Raw genomic sequence first — 15,000 nt, 5'->3', positions numbered from 1 at the left:
TGATCATGAAGCTTAACAGCAGAGCGTGTTCATCAGATATGCCAGGGGTGACGTAACGCAAGGCGTGAATCGAATCTAAGATTGAAATGGCGTTCTGAATTCTTTTGGTTCCAGATAGAACAAACAAAAATATATAAAAAAAGCATGTCATTGATTGTCATTCAAACCTCAAGAGCGCGTGGAGAAAGTGTTCCGGTTTACATTCGGCAAATCGAAATGAACGGCTAAAATTAACCTATCGTCTGGTTTCATGCGGGAGATCACGTGCGCACGCAAATTTCTTCGTACGGGAATTTTATGAAGTGAAGGCGGCTACAGATCATTTCCTTTGTCTAGTTCATGTTCGTAGGCGCAAATTGCAAACGTAATACTTGGAGGAACGTTTCCACTAATCTACAGGGGCTCTCTCATTTCTCCGATTGCTCGCAAACACATTGCATTGCTAGTCGTGACGTTTCACAGTGACGTTTCACCATGCCCGTCGAAGTTGATTACCAGTACCGCGCCAGCGTCGACCGGCCGGCGAAGCGACGAACTCAGCAGCGCATGCGCGAGGCCCTACAACACCCCAACCGAGCTACCCTGCTTATCGGAGAGAGCGAGTGCGCGTGAACGCGGGCTCGTCTGACGATCTGGATTAAAGAAAAAAAAAAAGTGTGTCCGAGATATTGACAAAGACAAGTGGTCGCTGTCGCTCTGAGTCTTAGCGCGTTATAGAAAACGTGGGATGGCGGTGCTTCCTCGAGGGTCTAAAAGTACAATCTTCGAACTAGCGCTCCCGGCGGAACGTGGAGCTAGCATCCTTCTTCTTGGAACGGTTTGCAATGGACTGCTTGAATGTGCCGACCACGCGTCACGGGTCGCGTATAGAGCCAACGTTTGGCAAGAACGCGTCTAGCACAACCGATCGCGGTTGCGATAACCCATCGTTGGTAGCGAAAAAAAGAAAGAAAGAAAAAAAAAACACCTACCCGCAGCTTGTTAGCAGTAACCGTAAATGTGGTTCTAAATATAGGTTCGCTGGTCACTGAAACTTTCTCATAACGCACACCACTGTAGTCCAAAAAGAACAAAGCACGCACAATGGATATGATACAGCCGTCACCGCATGATTTCGCGTTTTCCTTATTGCATTACTTTCGTGGGCATGCGCGCTAGGGCCACGCAGGCCAGGAGGCAAGGGGAAAAATAAATAAGAAATGATACGCGATCCTCAGCATTGACTTGGCTGATGTGGCACTCGCATTTATGTTCTTTACCTTAGGCGAGCGCAACGCGCCAACTGAACTCCAATTTCCCATAACGGAAATTCGTATTTGGCCATTTGGTTGTATTTTTGGCTGATGTTCGCGTTTTTCGCCCGAGCATGCGCTTCACTGCGCCGCTCGTTGCCCCTTCAATGCGGCTTCACTGCCCTGCAGGCGTGTTCTGCGTCAAGCCGAACCACCAGGCAAAAAGCCTGGGCGCCGCCATCTTGTTGAGAGCGGCGCCGGGGACACAATCGCGCCTAGCTCATTGAGTTTTCCCCCAAAACTGAACGAAATAGCCTTATTTAAATGAGAAAGATGCCGCGAGTGCCGCAACGAAGGACCTTAAGGATTACCGAAGGGTAACTGAGGGCGACGCGACGAGCTTTGGAAAGAAGAATGATGGGTGTAGCGCTACGGGGGATAAGAATAGAGCAGATTCGGGGGGTGAGCGAACAAACGCGAGCTAATGACACCTTTGTTTAAACCAAGAAAAAGAAATGGGCGTGCGCAGGGCATGCAATGTGGGGGGAAGATCATCAATTAAGGGTTACCGACTGAATTCCAAGAGAAGGGAAGCGTAGCACGGGGTGGCGGAAATTTAGGAGGGCAGATTAGATTAGGAAGGGCGCAGGCACTAGACGGCGACCGTGACCGGGCTTACACGTGACCGGGGTGCTTGGAGAATAATGGGAGAGGTCTTTGCCCTGCAGTGGTCGTAGCCAGCAGGATGATGATGACGAAAAGGTAGCAACAGGTATTCATAACATACAGGTTGGAAAGCTGAGGCACCTCTGAACCCTTGAATATATTTCGCCACACTTGGCCATACGACAAGTTTGTTTTCGAGGCGCTCGGTCCCACTGCAGCGAAAATGTTGCCGGAAATCGGGCACTCCATTTTTGTTTCATAGGGAACCTTTCTTCCACTAGGGCAGCGGATTTTCGCAGGGCGAGCTTGCTGTCGTTTACGGATCAAAGCGATAGTGAACTCCAAAATGCAGTGTTGGCTTTGAGTGGGACTTACATTGATTGCAAAACCCACGGCTAATCACCCTTCCCCCCCCCCCCCCAAGTGGCTCATTACAGCAGACAATCGTTCAGAAACACCGGCATCGTTGCGTATAGTATGGGAATGGTGCGTGTCACGTGAGTGCTCGCTTCGAGCTTGTGTTCTTCATTTTGATTGAATGAAGTCTCACCTAAGTGAGCGGGGGCCGATCCCGGAGGTAGTGCAATACCGGGCCGACCTGCGGCGGAGGTGAAGCAGGCTTCAAGCACTCCGCCAACTTCCAAAAATAGGTTTAATATCGTGGGTCCATATAGAACCCGTATCAGATATTAAGCTGATAAGAACAGAGTTTTTTATTCATGCTAATTACAATACATCAAAAGATACGTGTTACGAAACCAAGGGGAAAACGAGTAAAAGGTGTATAATCTAAAAACGCAAACAAATGGCTAAAAAAACTAGTTAGTGGTGTTAGTAATAAAAGACTAAAACTGTAAAGGTGTAAAACAGTGCAAAAATGGCGCTTCTCTAAAAACATAAGATCGTCTAAGAGGTGCCGACATGGGCTCTAAAAATCTTTGTAGAGGCGCTTATTGTGTCGCTGATGCACAGGCGTTTGAGAGTCCGTAGGTATGACCTACTGCACAGCCTGCGCATCACCCGGTCGTTCCCCACATCCCAGCTGCCAAGGCAGCCGACGACCACCGCGTCCACCGTCACGCGCTGGAACCGCCGGAGGAGATGACGCTGTACAGGGGCGTACTTCTCCTCCTTAGCCTTCCGGGCGTCCTGGAACGCCTGCAGCCTGTTCTCGAAAGGGCAGCAGACGTCCAGGATGAGTGCCTCCTCTCCACGGGCCAGTACCAGGTCGGGCTTGAGTGATGTGTTGCCTACGACCTGGTTCTCCGCAATGACTGTAAACCGACCCAAAGCAGCCTTTTTTATTCTGGCGACGATGGTGTTATGGCGCTCCGTCATGGCCCGGCTCTGCCGCATGCAATGGCAAAGTACATGCGGCAGTGTCTCCTCCCCATACCCGCAGCGTCTGCATCTTTTGTCCGCCGCGGGTGCCCAGAGTCTTGTGGCGTTGAGGGGAAGGAGATTTAGTCGGGCTCGATGAATGAAGCGCCAGTCGATGAAATGGGTGTAGCGGCCGGACCTCATGAAGTGTGAGTTTGCCGGGTCGGCCGCCACACACACCATCGCCTTGCCCTGGTTCGGTTTGTCTTGCAGAGATTGGTCCCTTTCGGTGGAGAGGAGCGCCCGGATGGTCTTGATCAGCTTGTGGCGGTTCCTCGCTGACACAGAGGCCTCCCCGCAGTTGATGCGGGCTCCATGCTCCAACAGCTCCCAGGCGACGGAGAGGCGACGGGAGGCTTTGCGGGCCTCCGTCCACACAGACTGGACCTGTGTGGACGTTTGCCGAAAGTCGCCCTCCGTCTCGCCTGAGAGGTAGGCCTCCATGTCCTCGGTGTTCGCGGGTCGTCTCAGCCGCCTTGACACTACGCCCTCGAGCTCTCCTGCTGCACGCTCCCGGACCTCCACGTCGGTCGACGTCAGTAGCTTGAAGGCTCCATCCACCCGACAGATGTCGCTGAGCTCCGCCGCAAGTGGGATCCCTGCACTGCCAGCCTGTGAGCTTCCGTACAAGTATTCATTGGAAGCTCTGGCTGGCACGTACAGGGTCTTCTTGATGAGCGGGCGGAGCTCCTCGTCCAGGCGTTGCCACTCTCCCTTGCTGGCAAGGCCCACCCGCATGGCAAAGTTGAGGGCTGGATACAAAAATGTTTTGATAGCATCCAGCCTCTGCCATGGGGCGAGCATAGAGGAGAGCAGCTTTCTGCCCAGGTGGATGGCCTCGTCGACCGTCGTCTCGTCCGGCAGCACCCTGAACCCCACTGGACGGCCCAGGAACTTGTGCCCCTGGAAGTCGCCAAGCGCCGGAATCGGGTCGCCACCCACGGTGAAAGAGGTGGGCCGTGTACCCACGGGGTGGCGACCAGACAGGTGTAGAGACCGGCACTTGGCGGCGTTGAGTCGCAGCCCGAGCCGGGCCGACAGGGCTGTTACACGGTCCAAGCGGCTCTGCAGGGTGGCGGGATCCGCGGCCAGCAGCGTCAGATCATCGGCGTAGGCAAGGATGTTGTGCTGCCTATCGCCTCCCTGTACTGCACGGATGACCGGGTCCACCACCAGGTTGAAAAGCAGGCCGCTCAGAGGACAGCCCTGTCTCAGCCCAGCTCCGATGGTGATTGGCTCCGTAATGCCAGCTGCTGCCACGACGCAGGTGGTGTTGGCGCGGTAGAGGTCTTCAACGATGGTAGCAAAGGCCTCCCCCGCGCCGGCGCCGCGGACAGCGTCGACGAGGGCCTGATGGGCGACCGAGCCGAAAGCGTTGGCAAAATCGAGGAACCCCACGCACAGCTCCCCACCTCCTGTCCTAGCATCATCCAGGCGTCCCTGCAGCACGAAGTTGTGTTCAAACACCCCATCGTGCGGCAGGAAGCCCTTCTGACACCTGGACAGTACCGCATGGTCGCCCAACCACCTCTGCAGCCGGGTGGTGAGACACCCGGCATACAGTTTGGCGATCGTGCGACCAAGGGCAATGGGTCGCCAGTTTGTGGGGTCCTCGCGGTCGCCCTTCTTGTATATCAGGATAGTCCTCGTCGACTTCCAGCTCAGGGGCGTGCGGCGGTATTGGAGGCATACGTTGTATACCGCCGCCAGGAACCTGCCCTCAGGGTCCACCTGCCTCCAGTGGTGGTACGTGAGGCGGTCCTCCCCTGGAGCTGTACTCTCGCATTTACGGAGCTTGGCTGCGACTTCTTCCGGTGTAAAGGGGCACAAGTCCAGTTCTTCGGTGGCTGGAAGCCTTGACCTCAGGATGCTGGTATCCACGGGTGTTGGTGACCAGAGGTTCGAGTAGTGGTCCTGCAGTGCGTGGGGGTCGATCGGACAGAGCTGGGACGGGCCTTCAGTGATTAGCCGCACTGCCCGGCGCCGGTTCCTTCTGTAGAGAGTTTGTATCTGCTGGGGGTTGTCGGGGTTCACCTCGCGCCTCCGTGATTGGCGCGAGTCCCCGACTGGCAGCCGCAGGTGTTTGGTTGCGGCTGCAATGGCACGGTCAAGGATGTTTTCGAACCGTGCCCACTCCCCAGCAGACTCAGGCAACCGGCTCAATGCCCGCAGCTCTGCCGTTTCGTCCGCTAAGGTCCACGCACTGCCCTCTGGCCGTGTGGTACCAGCATGTTCGTCCTGGGTCCCGAAGTCCTGGTTGCTTCCGTCATGGTCCTGCACCTCTGCCCTGCCCGGGGAGAGCTCCTGCATGGCCGCCGGCTCGTGAGCCTCGGAGACTGGTGCTCCCGGGCTGCCTCGGTTGGACGGCAGCGATGGCGTTGGAGAAGGGGAGGCCGAGGCCGCGGTCCGCCCTGACTGGTTTGGCGTCCGCGGAGAAGGTGCCTCGGCCATCTCGCCATCGCTGCTGTGTCCGGGTGTTCCCCGAGGTGCCACGGGAGACGGCTCCTGGTCGGCGGCCTGCCCGGTCGCCACTGCTGGTGTTCCAGGAGGGTCCTCAGCGGGACCCTCGGTGCTGTCCTGCTCTGCTGCGGGGGTGCTGTCGCTGTCCTGCTCCGACGCACCAGTGGCAGCACCCGCGGCGAGATCACGCCTGGCCGCCAGTGCCGCCTCCCTCCTGTGCCACTGCTCGTGGTTGCCCAAGCCCCTCCTTGTGGGGAAGGACATTGGGCAACTGCCACACTGGTGTGGCAGGGCAGCAGGGGGGGCGGCAGTCAAGTTGGCTGCAGCCAGGCAGGCGTGAGAGGCTGGTCGAAGCCCCAGTGTCTCGCCGCAGATGGTGCACACGTTGATGGTGCGCCGGATCCTGGTGCCGTGTTCGAGTTCCAGGTGCCGCTGGAGGGACTGCCGCCGCGCTGTCCATTTGGCCGCGGCATAGGCAGCTCGGCAGCCCTCTTCGCAGCACCGGACCGTTTGGGGCACGGGAAAGAACACCGTGAGGGTGCCATCCTCACGGGCCGGCTGGCGTTCCTGCCTAGGGGTGATGGGGTCGCCATCGTCTTCACTGGTGTCATGGGCCGTGCGGCCGTGGCCCCCAGAGTCCATTGTATGGTCTTACCTTCCGGACCCGGCGGCTCTCCTTAAAGGAGGCCAGGTCCGGAGGCTAGGGGGCCACCAGGGGTGGCAGCTAGTGGGCCGGGCCCATGACAGACGATGGCGAAGGCAGGGGCCAGCCGGTTGTGCCCCAGCACAGCACCAGTCGGGACGGCAGGACCAGCGGGCACCCCGCAGGCAGGCAGCACCAAGCAGTGGTCAGGCCGAGCGGGGCAGGAGTCTCCGGGGGGCGGCAGGCAGCGCCAGGCAGCGGCAGGACCAGGAAGCGGGCCGGTGTGGGTCGTCCAGGGGCCACCAGGTAGCAGCACGCGGGCTGTCCTGGAGGCAGTGCAGCAGGGAGCCGAGGGCCTGGAAAGATAGGGCTGGGATAGGGGAAAGACCTTGCTATGACCGGAGCAGGTAACCGGGCGCCTCTACAAAGATGAGTGTGTCAAAGGCCGGGCAAGCCAGCTGCAGTGACTACACTTTGATCTTAGCCAAAAGGCCGAGAAGCGATGTCTTTCACTTCACTCCATTGTACCACTGCCTTGTGGGTGCCCTGGCGACATTGGTAACCTCAGCAACAGCGTGGGCAATCTTATAAAACCCAGCCCGTCTAGAGACTCTATGCTCTCTATCTCGCGAATCAACTCGCGACGCCTCAGTCTTTCACTGTTAACGAAACGCCGTCGCGTAGAAACGAGACCCGAGCGCAAGCTTGTTCGCAAGGCAAAACCAACGAAGGCAACCTCGTAGAAAACGGAACAGGCGAGCGGAAAACACGCGCAAGGGGAATGCTTACTTCCGTCTGAATGCGACCGCTCAAGGCGGCTTTCTTTGAGGCCTTCGTTTCAAGCCCGTGCGCAAGTGTAATACACTACGCGCATTTCCCTCATTTCCTTTTATTTACCGCAAGGCCCACTGAAAGTTTTCATACGGCACAGGCCGGGACGGATTGCAACGTGTCGATTCGACCGCTAGAATTAGGTAGCGCGCCTCATGTACGAATGAAAGAGAATGAAAAAAAAAAAATAATAAATATAGAAAAGGCTGCGCACTCCTTCCAACCGGAAACATAGAGGGCAGGAAGATCGCCATGTGGAGCACAGGTGTTGTTAAAAAAGAAAGAAAGAAAGAAAGAAATAGCGCTACCCCATCATCTTTACCGTGTGCGTGTATACACACACACGCACACATATGCACGCGCACGCACGCGCGCGCGCGCACGCACACACACACACACACACACACACACACACACACATACGCACACATGCTAGCATAGCTTAAGCACAGCTGGAAAGCTCAGCCTTGCGCAAGAAAAAAGGACCACGCCCTTTCGCAAGCCCCTTTGAAACTTTTAAATGAGAAACATGTGTACAGCGAGGTCGTTCGAAACTGGCGCGAAAACGCATCCGCGCCATCTGTGTGCGGAACTAGGAAAACCTACGGCCTTCGCCATACAGAAAGAAAGGTAGATGGCGCGAGCTAACGCTCCGTTGCATACTAAGAACGAGAGCTAGTGAATAATGGCAGAAACGTCTTGGGAAGAGAGAAAAAAACAACAACAACAAAAAAAAAGAAAGACACGCAAGTTGTTGGCTCGCGCAAGCATTCTATTTTACAGCGAGTAAAGAGCATAGCAACTTCTCACAAGAGCAGCAAGAAAGACAAGAAGAACGTGAGAGAGGGGGAGAAACAGGCGCGTTTCTTTGGAATGCAGAGCATGCTGCACACACTATGAAGTGCCAAAGAGACGGGGAAAGCAGATGGCGCGATTGTGTATGTCCTCAAAGCTTGAAAACAATTTCTAAACTACAAGGTGTGCCGAAGTCCGCCTACTCTCATCAGGTTGCTCCCGCCTCCAATTGCATTTAAATTAAAATTACAGTCGCCTCAGAGGCAGAGAGAGAGAGAGAGAGAGAGAAAATGTGTACACTTGCTTCGCGCAGCTGCACCCGTTCAAATTTTACAGCAACAAGAGCACTCCCGCAGGCACAAAGTCCGCTGCCGCGTCCGCCGGGGCGGAATGCACTCGCTTCCGTAAATTGTCGTGCGGCAGACTGCTGCATCGTAGCACACCTGAAACCGCGCAGACGTCAGCGATCGCCGCGAGATCGCTGCGAGCGCTAAAGTCCGAAACCACGTCCGCCGGGGCGGCGGGAGCTCGATACCCCTTCACGAAACTTCTGCGTGTACACCGCCGCACGGCCACGGCGGAGTCGCTGGCATCCTGCGCGCAGTTGCATTGCGTCGCGCCGGGAATCGTTGAAGCCCCACGCAGACGTCGGCGTCGGCCCCGACCTGGCTGCGAGCGCTCGAAGAGACCAAGTCCGAAGCCACGTGAGCCGGGGCGGTGTGAGCGCGACTAAGTCCGAGACGACGTCAGCCGGGGCGGCGTGAGCGAGACCAAGTCCGAGACTACGTCAGCCGGGGCGGCGTGAGCGAGACCAAGTCCGAGACTACGTCAGCCGGGGCGTCGACTAAGTCCGAGACGACGTCAGCCGGGGCGTCGAGCACGCCGCGGTCGCTTTTCCCACTCTTACTCGAAAAATGGCGAAGGGGCCGCGCTAGCGTGCCTTGAATCGGTGAGCGGCGGTACCGCGGCGATCGCGAGAGCTCAAATCGGCCGTGCCAAGGCCAAATATTGGCGCTCGGCTCGGCGCAGTACGCCGCCTTGTCGCACGAGTACGGCCCCGTGGAGGTCTGGTCACTTATCGCTGCTCTTATAAGGGGCCGTACCGCCCTGGCCGACGTTGTACCGTAGTGCCGTTTTCGGCTTGCGCGTGTTCGTGGTGGTGTCCGCGCACCGCTCCGCACTCGAGAATCGTGCCCACGACGACGCGAGCGCTCGGAAGAGACGCAAGTCCGAAACCACGTGAGCCGGGGCGGTGTGAGCGCGACTAAGTCCGAGACGACGTCAGCCGGGGCGGCGTGAGCGAGACTAAGTCCGAGACTACGTCAGCCGGGGCGTCGACCAAGTCCGAGACGACGTCAGCCGGGGCGTCGAGCACGCCGCGCGCGCTTTTCCCACTCTTACTCGAAAAATGGCGAAGGGGCCGCGCTAGCGTGCCTTGAATCGGTGAGCGGCGGTACCGCGGCGATCGCGAGAGCTCAAATCGGCCGTGCCAAAGCCAAATATTGGCGCTCGGCTCGGCGCAGTACGCCGCCTTGTCGCACGAGTACGGCCCCGTGGAGGTCTGGTCACTTATCGCTGCTCTTATAAGGGGCCGTACCGCCCTGGCCGACGTTGTACCGTAGTGCCGTTTTCGGCTTGCGCGTGTTCGTGGTGGTGTCCGCGCACCGCTCCGCACTCGAGAATCGTGCCCACGACGACGCGAGCGCTCGGAAGAGACGAAAGTCCGAAACCACGTGAGCCGGGGCGGTGTGAGCGCGACTAAGTCCGAGACGACGTCAGCCGGGGCGGCGTGAGCGAGACTAAGTCCGAGACTACGTCAGCCGGGGCGACGAGCACGCCGCGCGCGCTTTTCGCACTCTTACTCGAAAAATGGCGAAGGGGCCGCGCTAGCGTGCCTTGAATCGGTGAGCGGCGGTACCGCGGCGATCGCGAGAGCTCAAATCGGCCGTGCCAAGGCCAAATATTGGCGCTCGGCTCGGCGCAGTACGCCGCCTTGTCGCACGAGTACGGCCCCGTGGAGATCTGGTCACTTATCGCTGCTCATATAAGGGGGCCGTACCGCCCTGGCCGACGTTGTACCGTAGTGCCATTTTCGGCTTGCGCGTGTTCGTGGTGGTGTCCGCGCACCGCTCCGCACTCGAGAATCGTGCCCACGACGACGCGAGCGCTCGGAAGAGACGGAAGTCCGAAACCACGTGAGCCGGGGCGGTGTGAGCGCGACTAAGTCCGAGACGACGTCAGCCGGGGCGGCGTGAGCGAGACTAAGTCCGAGACTACGTCAGCCGGGGCGACGAGCACGCCGCGCGCGCTTTTCGCACTCTTACTCGAAAAATGGCGAAGGGGCCGCGCTAGCGTGCCTTGAATCGGTGAGCGGCGGTACCGCGGCGATCGCGAGAGCTCAAATCGGCCGTGCCAAGGCCAAATATTGGCGCTCGGCTCGGCGCAGTACGCCGCCTTGTCGCACGAGTACGGCCCCGTGGAGATCTGGTCACTTATCGCTGCTCATATAAGGGGGCCGTACCGCCCTGGCCGACGTTGTACCGTAGTGCCGTTTTCGGCTTGCGCGTGTTCGTGGTGGTGTCCGCGCACCGCTCCGCACTCGAGAATCGTGCCCACGACGACGCGAGCGCTCGGAAGAGACAGAAGTCCGAAACCACCTGAGCCGGGCCGCGGCGGGAGCTCGACGCCCGTCACGCAACTTTGGCGTACAAGCCACCGCACGGCCGCGACTGAGTCGTCGCCACCGTCCGGCTGGCTGCACTATAGCACGCCGGGAACCGGGAAAGAACCGCGCAGAGGTCGTCGTTTTGCCGCGGCGTTGGCGCGAGCGCGCGAAGAGACAAAGTCCGAAACGGCGTCAGCCGGGGTGTCGAGCACGCCGCCCGCGCCGGTCGCACTCGTGCTCGGAAACGGCGAAAGGGCCGCGCTAGCGTGCGGCCCCGTAGGGGCACAGAAAGGCGATTGTTCTGGAAACCGCGCTGTCCATAGGCGAGAGATTGCCGTTCGCGCATTCGGTCGACGCGCTGCGCTTTCACGACTTCGGCATTGCGCTGCCGACGTAAGCTTTCCATCTCGCTCGCGGCGCTGCGAGGCGGCACGATTTTCGCCAAACGCTCGTCGAAAGTGGCACGAGTACGGCCCCATGGAGATTTGGGAACTTATCGCTGCTATTATATGGGGGTCCCAGAGAGCAGTCGCCCCCAAAAGCGACCTGGGTGTTTGATATGCGGCGGGCTTCGTGCCCGTCAAGCGTGTCCCCGGTATCGCTCCCGTGGATCCCACAGCTGACGTCTGCAGCCTCATCCGCTTGATGCGTTAGGGGCTGGTTGTCGGACGACGCTTTCTCCACGATATCGAGTTGTGTTCCGCATCGTCCTCGGACGAGTCAAATGCGAAAGCGCCGAAGGCGCGGGCGTGACCCGTCGCCTGGCGGCTTTGCCGTCTCGGCTACGTTGCAAGTGTCGGTCGGTCCACCTGTGCTGCGGGCTCAAGAGAAACCGCAAGCCGTGATCGAGTCGACACAACCAGTCTATCGAGAATGTTGCGTGCTTCTTGCCGCGTGGCGATACCCGGCCCTTCGGGGAGGGCGCCGTAGCGAGCTCGAACGCCGTCGTCTCGGACTGTGCAAAGTGCTACTCTTTGCAAGAACGAAGCGTGCTGGGGCGCCTGAAGGTGGCCTCGGCATCGCAAAAACGGCGTCCGGCCTGCTTGACAGGCGGGACGCGCAGTTGAACGATTACCTGGTTGATCCTGCCAGTAATCATATGCTTGTCTCAAAGATTAAGCCATGCATGTCTAAGTACATGCCGAAATAAGGCGAAACCGCGAATGGCTCATTAAATCAGTTATGGTTCCTTAGATCGTTTCTTCCTACTTGGATAACTGTGGCAATTCTAGAGCTAATACATGCAGTGAGCCTGAAGCCCTTTGGGCGACGGGTGCTTTTATTAGACCAAGATCGATCGGGTTTCGGCCCGTATTGTGTGGTGACTCTGGATAACTTTGTGCTGATCGCATGGCCACGAGCCGGCGACGTTTCTTTCAAGTGTCTGCCTTATCAACTTTCGATGGTAGGTTACTTGCTTACCATGGTTGTTACGGGTAACGGAGAATCAGGGTTCGATTCCGGAGAGGGAGCCTGAGAAACGGCTACCACATCCAAGGAAGGCAGCAGGCGCGCAAATTACCCACTCCCGGCACGGGGAGGTAGTGACGAAAAATAACAATACGGGACTCTTTTGAGGCCCCGTAATTGAAATGAGTACACTCTAAATCCTTTAACGAGGATCAATTGGAGGGCAAGTCTGGTGCCAGCAGCCGCGGTAATTCCAGCTCCAATAGCGTATACTAAAGCTGCTGCGGTTAAAAAGCTCGTAGTTGGATCTCAGTTCCAGACGAGTAGTGCATCTACCCGATGCGACGGCTCGGACTGAACATCATGCCGGTCCTTTCTTGGTGCACTTCATTGTGTGCCTCGAGAAGGCCGGTGCTTTTACTTTGAAAAAATTAGAGTGCTCAACGCAGGCGAGTCGCCTGAATAAACTTGCATGGAATAATAGAACAAGACCTCGTTTCTGTTCTGTTGGTTTTTGGAATACGAGGTAATGATTAAGAGGGACAGACGGGGGCATTCGTATTGCGGCGCTAGAGGTGAAATTCTTGGACCGTCGCAAGACGAACTACTGCGAAAGCATTTGCCAAGAATGTTTTCTTTGATCAAGAACGAAAGTCAGAGGTTCGAAGGCGATCAGATACCGCCCTAGTTCTGACCATAAACGATGCCAACCAGCGATCCGCCTGAGTTACTCAAATGACTCGGCGGGCAGCTTCCGGGAAACCAAAGTGTTTGGGTTCCGGGGGAAGTATGGTTGCAAAGCTGAAACTTAAAGGAATTGACGGAAGGGCACCACCAGGAGTGGAGCCTGCGGCTTAATTTGACTCAACACGGGAAAACTTACCCGGCCCGGACACTGGGAGGATTGACAGATTGAGAGCTCTTTCTTGATTCGGTGGATGGTGGTGCATGGCCGTTCTTAGTTGGTGGAGCGATTTGTCTGGTTAATTCCGATAACGAACGAGACTCTAGCCTATTAAATAGGTGCGGGGTTCCCAGCACCTTACAACCTTCTTAGAGGGACAAGCGGCTCCTAGCCGCACGAAACAGAGCAATAACAGGTCTGTGATGCCCTTAGATGTCCGGGGCCGCACGCGCGCTACACTGAAGGAAGCAGCGTGTCTTTATCCCTGTCTGAAAAGACTGGGTAACCCGTGGAACTTCTTTCGTGATTGGGATAGGGGCTTGCAATTGTTCCCCTTGAACGAGGAATTCCCAGTAAGCGCGAGTCATAAGCTCGCGTTGATTACGTCCCTGCCCTTTGTACACACCGCCCGTCGCTACTACCGATTGAATGATTTAGTGAGGTCTTCGGACCGATGTCCGGCGCGGCCTTTCGGTTGCGCCGGTCTGTTGGAAAGATGACCAAACTTGATCATTTAGAGGAAGTAAAAGTCGTAACAAGGTTTCCGTAGGTGAACCTGCGGAAGGATCATTACCGGATTGTTCGAGGGTGACGAGCGCCATTGTTTCTACCCCGTGTGGGTGAAGCAGCTCGCTGCGCCCGACGCTTTCCGCCGCTGGCCCCGCTTGGACGCGGGGACGGCTATACCCGAACATGCCGGGGATTGCCCGAATTTCGAAGGGCGCCCCGTGCCAAATTTGTTGCGCCCAGTGGACGCCGGCTGCAACCTTGGACGGTTGGCTTGGCCGCGCCCGCGGGTAGAAACGGCGTAACGCACACTGTTGGGTGGGCTTTCTGAAGTCCGCCTCGGCACTCTTGCGCGGAATGGGAGTAAGACGACCCGACCTGCTGCTCTTGCCCAGTACGAGGGGAACGGCGAAGCGTGCGGTCGGTCAAGGAACTGACGGTCGAGAGCTAATGCCGCTGCCGCTTAGTACACACGGAACCGTGGTGCGAGCGCTCTCCCGTCCTCCGCGGCAAACGCTGCCGAGTCTGAAAAGGCTGGCGGCTGCCGGTCGCTTCCTGCGGCGAGTGTGGAGTAACGACCCGACTTTGTTGCTGCCCAAGTACTAAAGGAACGGTGCGGCGCTCGGTCGGTCATGGAACCGGCGGTATTGAGGGTGCGGCTGCCAAGTACGGAAGGAACCGTGGCCTAAAGCACTCTCCCGTCCTCCGCGGCAAATTCCACCGCGCCCGAAAGGGCCGGAGGCTGCCGGTCGGCTCCCGCTCGTGACGCGCGAGGTGTCGAGTTCGCGGTTCAATGCGACGACGTCTGCAGGCTATTTGCCCGCCGCCGAGGGAAAGGCGGCGTTGCTGCGAAGTACCGAAGGAAACGCGGCTTTGCTACGTCGGAAGCGTTCTGCGGTTTGCGGACTTGTGCGCTTTGGGAAGGCGCCGCACGTCGAAAGAGGAAGTACGGACAGACGAGGGACTGTAATCCCGTATTCGAACGCACTTGCGGCCAGGCCCTTGCTGGCTTCGTCTTCCGCCTCAAGTAGACTTGTTGTGGCTCCGGCGCAGAGAGCCGTCCCTGGCACTGGCCGAGTGGCTTTGGAGAGCTGCGCGAGTACGCGCGCGCCAAGCTCTTGTCTTTCGTCTCGAGTAGGCTGTTGGATCAGCAGCGGTCATGCGGAAACGCGTGACCGCCGAACGAAAGAGCGAAACAGGAGTAGCGCACGCCGAAAGGCGCTCTTCGAAACCACACACAGGGAGACGCCACGTGCCTGAAACACTGGTTGTACTGTACTGAATTGAACAAACTATTTTTCACGACTCTAAGCGGTGGATCACTCGGTTCTCGGGTCGATGAAGAACGCAGCCAGCTGCGAGACTTGGTGTGAATTGCAGGACACACTGAGCACTGATTCTTTGAACGCACATTGCGGCCTTGGGTCTTCCCTTGGCTTCGTCTGTCTGAGGGTCGGATCACATATCAAGAGAGCCTTCGGCGCACAGGGAACGTGCGTCCGTCGAC

General features: G+C 57.8%; 3 non-coding genes across 3 annotated transcripts; 2 read left to right on the top strand and 1 right to left on the bottom strand.

Annotated features, from left to right (window-relative positions):
• Positions 1 to 2,453: 2,453 nt before the first annotated feature.
• On the bottom strand, positions 2,454 to 2,643 carry LOC139053339 (U2 spliceosomal RNA). The gene has a single exon (XR_011510420.1). It is a non-coding gene; the product is annotated as a U2 spliceosomal RNA (small nuclear RNA).
• Positions 2,644 to 11,744: 9,101 nt separating this feature from the next.
• On the top strand, positions 11,745 to 13,559 carry LOC139053342 (small subunit ribosomal RNA). The gene has a single exon (XR_011510423.1). It is a non-coding gene; the product is annotated as a small subunit ribosomal RNA (ribosomal RNA).
• Positions 13,560 to 14,796: 1,237 nt separating this feature from the next.
• On the top strand, positions 14,797 to 14,949 carry LOC139053328 (5.8S ribosomal RNA). The gene has a single exon (XR_011510409.1). It is a non-coding gene; the product is annotated as a 5.8S ribosomal RNA (ribosomal RNA).
• Positions 14,950 to 15,000: the final 51 nt, after the last annotated feature.

This window comes from Dermacentor albipictus, unplaced genomic scaffold (assembly GCF_038994185.2).
Source record: "Dermacentor albipictus isolate Rhodes 1998 colony unplaced genomic scaffold, USDA_Dalb.pri_finalv2 scaffold_91, whole genome shotgun sequence".
Classification (NCBI taxonomy): Eukaryota; Metazoa; Arthropoda; class Arachnida; order Ixodida; family Ixodidae; genus Dermacentor; species Dermacentor albipictus.
The sequence above is the reverse complement of the archived record's forward strand: the minus strand, read 5'-3'. Positions and strand labels throughout refer to the sequence as shown.